We start from the raw sequence: 10,055 nt of genomic DNA on the forward strand, positions 1-10,055 counted from the left end.
ACTCCACACATACAATCATCTGTAAGGTCCCTCAGTCGAGCAGTGAATTTCAAACACAGATTCAACCACAAAGACCAGGGAGGTTTTCCAGTGCCTCGCAAAGAAGGGAACCTATTGGTAGACATTAAAGCAGACATTGAATATCCTTTTGAACATGGTGAAGTTATTCATTTCACTTTGGATGGTGGATCAATACACCCAATCACTACAATACACCCAGTCCTTCCTAACTCAGTTGCTGTAGAGGAAGGAAACCACTCAGGGATTTCACCATGAATTACAGAGTTTAATGGCTGTGATAGAAAACTGAGAATGGATCAACAACATTGTAGTTACTCCACAATACTAACCTAAATGACAGAGTGAAAAGAAGGAATTCTGTACAGAATAAAACATACCACTTCATATTTTCAAGTATGGTGGTAGTTTTATCATGTTATGGGTATGCTTGTTATCGACAAGGACTAGGGAGTTTTTTTAGGATAAAAAGAAAAGGAATAGGCCTCCCAAGTGGGGCAGCGGTCTAAAGGCATCACTACAGACTCGGGTTTGATCCCAGGCTGTGTCACAGCTGGCCGTGACTGGGAGACCCATGAGGCGGCGCACAATTAGCTCAGCGTTGTCTGGGTTAGGGGAGGGTTTGGCCGGCTGGGATTTCCTTGTCCCATCGCACTCTAGCGACTCCTTGTGGCGGGCCGGGCGTCTGCAAACTGATTTCAGTCACCACTTGGATGTTTTTTTTTCTGACACATTGGTGCAACTGGCTTTCGGGTTAAGCATGCAATGTGTCAAGAAGCAGTGCAGCTTGGCAGGGTTGTATTTCAGAGGACGCATGGCTCTCCACCTTCGCATCTCCCAAGTCCATAGGGGAGTTGCAGCGATGAGAGAAGACTGTAACTACCAATTGGATATCATTAAATTGGGGAGGAAAAGGAGGTAAAAGTGAAAAAAAAAAAAAAAGGAATAGAGCTAAGCACAGGCAAAATCCTAGAGGAAAACCTGGCTCAGTCTGCTTTCCAACAGACACTGGAAGATGATTGCAAATCTCAGCAGGACAATAACCTAAAACAAAACAAAAGGCCAAATATACAGTGGAGTTGCTTACCAAGACGACATTGAATGTTCATGAGTGGCCTAGTTACAGTTTTGACTTAAATCGTCTTAAAAATCTATGGCAAGACTTGAAAATGGCTGTCTAGCAATGATCAACAACCAACTTGACAGAGCTTGAAGAATTTAACCTCTTGACGGTCGCCTAGGATAGGGGGCGCTACAGCGATTTTTGAAAAAAATTAGTGCCCATTTTAAACGGCCTCCTACTCAAACTCAGAAGCTAGGATATGCATATAATTAATACTTGTGGATAGAAAACACCCTAAAGTTTCTAAAACTGTTTGAATGGTGTCTGTGAGTATAACAGAACTCATATGGCAGTCAAAACCCCGAGACAGATCGTAACAGGATGTGGAATTCTGAATTGCGGACTCAACTTCATCACTTTGCCTATAAATCAAACCGTGAGCTATGGTTCATTGAGCACTTCCTATTGCTTCCACTAGATGTCCCCAGTCTTTACAAAGTGGTTTGAGCCTTCTACTGTGAAAACTGACAGAATGAGAGTCTGTGGAACGTGGTCACATGAGGAGGGCCATCACCATTATGACGCTGGCACCCCTGGCTACCCTCCCCTTTCGAAACGTTTTGAAAGACAATGCAATCGTCCCCCTTGAATGTTATTGGAGCTCTGGTTGAAAAAGGCCCTAAAGATTTATGTTATACAACATTTGACATGTTTGAACGAACTTAACCTGTTAGGGCTAGGGGGCAGCATTTGCACGTCTGGATAAAATTTTTTTACCCGATTTAATCTGGTTACTAATCCTACCCAGTAACTAGAATATGCATATACTTATTATATATGGATAGAAAACACTCTAAAGTTTCTAAAACTGTTTGAATGGTGTCTGTGAGTATAACAGAACTCATTTGGCAGGCAAAACCCTGAGACATTTTCTGACAGGAAGTGGATACCTGATGTGTTGTATTACCTTTAAACCTATCCCATTGAAAAACACAGGGGCTGAGGAATATTTTGGCACTTCCTATTGCTTCCACTAGATGTCACCAGCCTTTACAAAATGTTTTGAGTCTTCTGGAGGGAGATCTGACCGAACAAGAGCCATGGAACGATGATGTCCCATTAGACACCTGGCGCGCGAGTTCATGTTGGGTACCCTCGTTCCAATACGTTATAAAAGAGTATGCATTCGTCCACCTTGAATATTATTCATGTTCTGGTTAAAAAAGGCCCTAATGATTTATGCTATACAACGTTTGACATGTTTGAACGAACGTAAATATATTTTTTCCCCTCGTTCATGACGAGAAGTCCGGCTGGCTTAGATCATGTGCTAACAAGACGGAGATTTTTGGACATAAATGATGAGCTTTTTTGAACAAAACTACATTCGTTATGGACCTGTGATACCTGGAAGTGACATCTGATGAAGAGAATCAAAGGTAATGGATTATTTACATAGTATTTTCGATTTTAGATCTCCCCAACATGACGTCTAGTCTGTATCGCAACGCGTATTTTTCTGGGCGCAGTGCTCAGATTATTGCAAAGTGTGATTTCCCAGTAAGGTTATTTTTAAATCTGGCAAGTTGATTGCGTTCAAGAGATGTAAATCTATAATTCTTTAAATGACAATATAATATTTTACCAATGTTTTCTAATTTTAATTATTTAATTTGTGACGCTGACTTGACTGCCGGTTATTGGAGGGAAACGATTTCCTCAACATCAATGCCATAGTAAAACGCTGTTTTTGGATATAAATATGAACTTGATAGAACTAAAAATGCATGCATTGTCTAACATAATGTCCTAGGAGTGTCATCTGATGGAGATTGTAAAAGGTTAGTGCATCATTTTAGCTGGTTTTATGGTTTTGGTGACCCTGTCTTTGACTTGACAAAACATTACACACAACTCTTGTAAATGTACTGTCCTAACATACTCTAAATTTATGCTTTCGCCGTAAAACCTTTTTGAAATCGTAAAACGTGGTTAGATTAAGGAGATGTTTATCTTTCAAAGGGTGTAAAATAGTTGTATGTTTGAAAAATTTGAATTTTGACATTTATTTGGATTCAAATTTGCCGCTCTTGAAATGCACCTGCTGTTGATGGAGTGCACCACGGGTGGCACGCTAGCGTCCCACCTAGCCCATAGAGGTTAAATAAAAAATAAAAATGCATTTTGTTGAGAGAGAAGTCCCGCGGCCGACGGTACTTTTGGAGCAGCCTTCAGAACGCGCTAACAACAACAAGCTATTGGGACACAAGGGATTCACTTTTTCGAACGAAAATACATTTGTTGTGGACCTGGGATTCCTGGAAGTGCCTTCTGATGAAGATAATCAAAGGTAAGGGATTATTGACAATAGTATACAAGACTAGATTTGATTTGCGATTGTTCCAAGATGGCGCTGACCTGTATTGCTAGCCTATTTTTCTGAGTATCGCATCCCCTTTTATCGCAAAGTGTGATTACCCAGTAAAGTTATTTTTAAATCTGGCATTGCAGGTGCTTTCAAGAGATGCTAATCTATAAATCTTAGAATGACAATATTACATTTTAAAAATGTTTTTGAATAGTAATTTAGTAAATTGTAGCGCTGTTTCACCGGACGCATTTGAGGGAAAATAGTTAGTCAACGTCACGCGCCGATGTAAAATGCTGTTTTTATATATAAATATGAACTTTATCGAACAAAAGAATGCATGTATTGTGTAACATGATGTCCTAGGAGTGTCATCTGATGAAGATTGTCAAAGGTTAGTGCTGCATTTAGCTGTTTTTTGGTTATTTGTGATGCATGTGGTTGGTCGGAAAATGGCTATGTGGCTACTTTTACGATATACTCCTCTAACATAATCTAATGTTTTGCTTTTGCTGTAAAGCCTTTTTGAAATCGGACAACGTGGTTCGATTCAGGAGAGGTGTATCTATAAAACGATATAAAATAGTCCTATATTTGAAAAAATATATATATTAAATTTTGTTATGCAAATGGCGATAGGATTTTTCGCTGGATGTCCAGAGCCCGTCCAGAGGTTAAAAATGAATAATGTGAAAATATTGTACAATCCAGGTGTGCAAAGCCTTTAGAGACTTAACCAGACAGACTGACAGCTGTAATCACTGCCAAAGGTGATTCTAACATGTGTGAATAGTGTGAATACTCAAAGACAATTTATGCCTGATCCGAAAATGTGGTCGGAGGCTCCTTAGGGAGGGTGTGACTCAATTGTGAAGCCTCTGGAGACATGCAGAGGCCAATTCGAGCTCCATACAGCATCACCGTGTGCCTCCCAAATCGTGAAACAATGCGGAGGGCTCGGTATATCTCCGTGTAGCTCCGCATTGACATGATTGGTTGACGGTAGATGGGAGCAGGAGGTCCTGTATTAACACAAGCTCACTTCCTTGACAACTTCCTTCACAACAGCTCTGCTCTGCTACATGAAGCGCAAGAAGTATGAATGCCCTGACTTTTGCAGAGGCCGTTTCGCAGTAAATGCTGTACGGTCGCTACAGACATGGATTGATCATGCAGAGCCTTGTTTATTATTTAGATATTTCTATATTTCATTTAAAATACATTTGCATACATTTCTAAAAACATGTATTCACTTTGTCATTATGGGGTATTGTGGGTAGATGGGTGAGAAAAAACTATTGTTTAATCAATTTTCAATTCAGGCTGTAACACAACAAAATGTGAAATAAGTCAAGGGGTATGAATACTTTCTGAAGACACTGTATGAATTAAATCGCCAACTGTGGTGGATGAATCAGAATTAGTTGGGTAACATAGATGATTAAGATGTTTTATTAGTATAATATGCTTATGTGAGATACTTGTCATTAGAAAGTGTCCTTTGGACCCTGGTGTCTTTCAGTTGCACGTTTCCCTTAGCTGGGGCTCAGACACTTGGGGCCCAGAGAGGGGAGAGGTCAGACTTGTCTTCATGGGAATGTGTCTTTACCTATTCTTAAACCATGTGAAGGGATGGCGTGATTAATGGGGAACCAATTATTTGTCTCCACAATGTCTGTGCGCAGGACACTCCCCTCAGTGAGCTTGTCCAGGAGTGGGAACAAGAGGTGTTTTACTGAGGATGGGCCACTATGAGATACAGTGCCTTGCGAAAGTATTCGGCCCCCTTGAACTTTTCGACCTTTTGCCACATTTCAGGCTTCAATCATAAAGATATAAAACTGTAATTTTTTGTGAAGAATCAACAACAAGTGGGACACAATTATGAAGTGGAACGAAATTTATTGAATATTTCAAACTTTTTTAACAAATAAAAAACTGAAAAATTGGCCGTGCACAATTATTCAGCCCCCTTAAGTTAATACTTTGTAGCGCCACCTTTTGCTGCGATTACAGCTGTAAGTCGCTTGGGGTATGTCTCTATCAGTTTTGCACATCGAGAGACTGACATTTTTGCCCATTCCTCCTTGCAAAACAGCTCGAGCTCAGTGAGGTTGGATGGAGAGTGTTTGTGAACAGCAGTTTTCAGTTCTTTCCACAGATTCTCGATTGGATTCAGGTCTGGACTTTGACTTGGCCATTCTAACACCTGGATATGTTTATTTGTGAACCTTTCCATTGTAGATTTTGCTTTATGTTTTGGATCATTGTCTTGTTGGAAGACAAATCTCCGTCCCAGTCTCAGGTCTTTTGCAGACTCCATCAGGTTTTCTTCCAGAATGGTCCTGTATTTGGCTCCATCCATCTTCCCATCAATTTTAACCATCTTCCCTGCCCCTGCTGAAGAAAAGCAGGCCCAAACCATGATGCTGCCACCACCATGTTTGACAGTGGGGATGGTGTGTTCAGGGTGATGAGCTGTGTTGCTTTTACGCCAAACATAACGTTTTGCATTGTTGCCAAAAAGTTCGATTTTGGTTTCATCTGACCAGAGCACCTTCTTCCACATGTTTGGTGTGTCTCCCAGGTGGCTAGTGTCAAACTTTAAACAACACTTTTTATGGATATCTTTAAGAAATGGCTTTCTTCTTGCCACTCTTCCATAAAGGCCAGATTTGTGCAGTATACGACTGATTGTTGTCCTATGGACAGAGTCTCCCACCTCAGCTGTAGATCTCTGCAGTTCATCCAGAGTGCTCATGGGCCTCTTGGCTGCATCTCTGATCAGTCTTCTCCTTGTATGAGCTGAAAGTTTAGAGGGATTTGTAGATTTGCAGTGGTCTGATACTCCTTCCATTTCAATATTATCGCTTGCACAGTGCTCCTTGGGATGTTTAAAGCTTGGGAAATCTTTTTGTATCCAAATCCGGCTTTAAACTTCTCCACAACAGTATCTCGGACCTGCCTGGTGTGTTCCTTGTTCTTCATGATGCTCTCTGCGCTTTAAACGGACCTCTGAGACTATCACAGAGCAGGTGCATTTATACGGAGACTTGATTACACACAGGTGGATTCTATTTATCATCATTAGTCATTTAGGTCAACATTGGATCATTCAGAGATCCTCACTGAACTTCTGGAGAGAGTTTGCTGCACTGAAAGTAAAGGGGCTGAATAATTTTGCACGCCCAATCTTTCAGTTTTTTATTTGTTAAAAAAGTTTGAAATATCCAATAAATTTCATCCACTTCATGATTGTGTCCCACTTGTTGTTGATTCTTCACAAAAAATTACAGTTTTATATCTTTATGTTTGAAACCTGAAATGTGGCAAAACCTCAAAGTTCAAGGGGGCCGAATACTTTCGCAAGGCACTGTAGCACTGACAAATGAGATTTATGGTGTATTTTGATAAGAACGCCTAAAAAGCATTCCAGAGGACATGAGCTAATAGTTCTGTTCAATACCGTACCAGGGAGGGACGGTTCTAGGGGGACCAGATACTGAGCTATACAATGAACCCTGTTGACATAGCAGTTACTGCCTGCTGTGTTTTATGGATATCTGTCATACAAAACTTAACCTTTGTGAACTGTTACTAAGATTTGTGGTTCGTCAATGTACGTTGAAGGGGGTGTATCTTTGCTATAAAATATCTCTGTAGCCATTGTGTAATCACCTTATTCAATGGTTCATTCATGAGAGTGCATTATTGAAGGTCAAGTGCTTTTGCAAAAGTATCTTAAGTATTAAAGATGTAGTTTAACTTGGACTGATGTGTTTGTAACTCTCCTCATTTGGTAATGCAGAAATTAGCCACCACACAACACACATCAAAGATACAGTCATCCTTCTGAACTGAGCTGTAGGACAGGAATGAAACTGTTCAGGGATGTTACCAGCCATTGGTGATTTTAAAACAGCTACAGAGTTCAATGGCTGTGAGGGGAGAAAACTGAGGATGGATCAACAATATTGTAGTGACTCCACAATAATGACCTAAATGACAGAGTGAAAGAGAATACAAATATTCCAAAACATGCATCTTGTATGCAACAAGGTATTAAAGTAATACTGCAAAAAACACAGCAATTGAATACACTCTTTGTGGTATGAGTATGAGGTATGAGTTTTTCAGGATAAAAAGAAACGGATGGAGCTAAACACAAGAGGAAAACCTGCTTCAGTCTGCTTTACACCAGAGACTGGGAGATGAATTCACCTTTCAGCAGGACAATAACCTACAACACAAGGTGGCTGAAGAGTGACTTTAAGGAAGGTGCCTCAGGTTGACAAGACGATGCTGCCGGTTGTTTTCTTTTTAATGTTTCTTTTTTCTTTTTTACCCCTTTTTCTCCCCAATTTCTTGGTATCCAATTGGTAGTTACAGTCTTGTCTCATCACTGCAACTCTAGTACGGACTCGGGAGAGGCGAAGGTCGAGAGCCGTGCGTCCTCCGAAACACAACCCGGAAGCAGCCAGCCGCACTGTATCGGGGAAAACACCGTACACCTGGCGACCGTGTTAGCGTGCACTGCGCCCGGCCCACCACAGGAGTCGCTAGTGCGCAATGGGACAAGGACATGCCTAACCCAGACGACACTGGGCCAATTGTGCGCCGCCCCATGGGTCTCCCAGTCACGGCCAGCTGTGACAGAGCCTGGACTCGAATCCAGAATCTCTAGTGGCACAGCTAGCACTCCGATGCAGTGCCTTAGACCACTGCGCCACTCAGGAGGCCCCTGCAGGTTGTTTTCTTGTGGTGTGAAACAACCTTAGCTGGATTTCCCCCATTGGATTTGAGAATCCCCAGTCCTAGCCACACAGAGGTACATGTGTGAGTCAGTATGACACCCCTGCCCTTTAAGGGGCCCTTCCCTTCTTCTGTCCTGGAGTCAGGAAGTGTCTTCTACCTCTCACAGAGGCTCACAGCAACAGATGCACTTCTTGGAACCTCAAGGCCTATCGTGCAGTCACAAACCCACAGGTTCACACAGACACTCGCTCAATCAGACACACAGATGCACACAGAACACAGACATGCATAAACACACACATGCACACTGACACACACACACACACACACACACACACCACACACACACACACACACACACACACACACACACACACACACACACACACACACACACACACACACACACACACACACACACACACACACCTGCTACGCTCTCTGGTGTTCATCCAGGGTCTTCTTAACCTGCAGTTACTCACCCAGTACTCTCTCTCTCTCTCTCTCTCTCTCTCTCTCTCTGTGTGTGTGGAGACAGGTGTGCTGGAGTCAGAGCAAATCCCTTCCCAGCTGCAACTCATTCCATAATCAAGACCTCTACAAATTCTTAGTCCTGCCACTTCCACTCTGCCAGATCGTAATCTCTGCTCAGTCAGTTATTATTCTAGCCATTTATGATTACTCAAGATCCTGTCACTCTGCTGTGCCTATTTCCCTGCCTGACACCATTTATCCTCTCATTAGAGTTACCGCTCTGTCTCTGTTCCACATTTCACCACCCAACTACCTTGCTCTGGATTTTACTCACCACCACTACCTTGGATTCCCCTCAGGATCTGTTTACCCTGTTCTACTCAGCCAACTCCACCTCAATCTCCACATCTGGTTTTTATGCAACACATCCGAGCTTCCCCGGATCTGCACTCCATATCTCTCTGTGTAACAATAAATGTCTTGGTTCATTCATCCCTGTTTCCTCATCTGAGTCTGCTCTTGGGTTCCCCGGTGTCCTCCGCTTTACACACACACACTTTGGTAAGTACTTGGGCGGGGGGAAATGCAACCACCAATTTTCCCTCATTCGCTTCTCTCATTTTGGTTTGATTTTACATAGCATTTCTGTCCTCAAGGGAAATAGTCCAACCTAAATGTTATAAAACCAACACAAACAATTTCAACCAACCACAGATAAGATACTACACAAATACATTGAAAACACTATGCATGGACACACTATGTAACACCACCAGAAAAGAGAGTGCCATATTGACTGATCTGTGCCAAGGTATCCCTCCCTATCCGTCTGATACAGAGAGGAAAGGTTTGCATACCTGAAGTTTAGTTCTGGTTCCACGCCTTATCCGAACAGCTTGAAGTCCATGTCACATTCCTTTTCTATTAAACAGGCTTCTCAGTGTACTTTGTCTAGTAAACGACTGTAAAAACACCATCTTTAATTTTAACCTAAAGGCTATATTGAAGAATATACATTTAAAAAGCATCAGACATGCCCAAAAACACTGTTTTCCCAAACAGAAGTTCTTCTGTAGTCTGGAAGTGTTTCTGGGCTGAATGTGTAACAATTTCCTCTGGATCTTAAGAAACCTTTCTGCTCAATAGCAAAGAATGCAGTGTTGTGCAACACGGCAGGGAGGGACTTGGAATCTGGCATGATTCCACCAAGAAGGGGAGACACATACCTATCTGTATGTTATTTGTTATATTGCTATTATAAAACTATAGGCACATAGAAAAGTAGGGAGGGAGAGAGAACAATAGACAGAAAGCAGGGTAAATCTCATTCCATTCCTACTTGCTGTAGAAAATTACCTCCAACTGTTAACCACAGCA

The 10,055-nt window shown here is 41.8% G+C and overlaps 1 protein-coding gene across 1 annotated transcript in view; it reads right to left on the reverse strand.

Moving 5' to 3' along the window:
- zmp:0000000936 (interleukin-1 receptor type 1) overlaps positions 1–9,814 on the reverse strand; it is a 38,641-nt gene extending 28,827 nt beyond the window's left edge. Inside the window, exon 1 of the mRNA XM_045707309.2 lies at positions 9,536–9,814. The gene's annotated coding sequence lies outside the window, so the exon portion shown is untranslated. The remainder of the gene's footprint in view (positions 1–9,535) is intronic.
- Positions 9,815–10,055: the final 241 nt, after the last annotated feature.

The sequence above is a fragment of the Salmo salar genome, chromosome 25 (genome assembly GCF_965601325.2).
Source record: "Salmo salar chromosome 25, fSalSal1, whole genome shotgun sequence".
NCBI classification, from domain to species: Eukaryota; Metazoa; Chordata; class Actinopteri; order Salmoniformes; family Salmonidae; genus Salmo; species Salmo salar.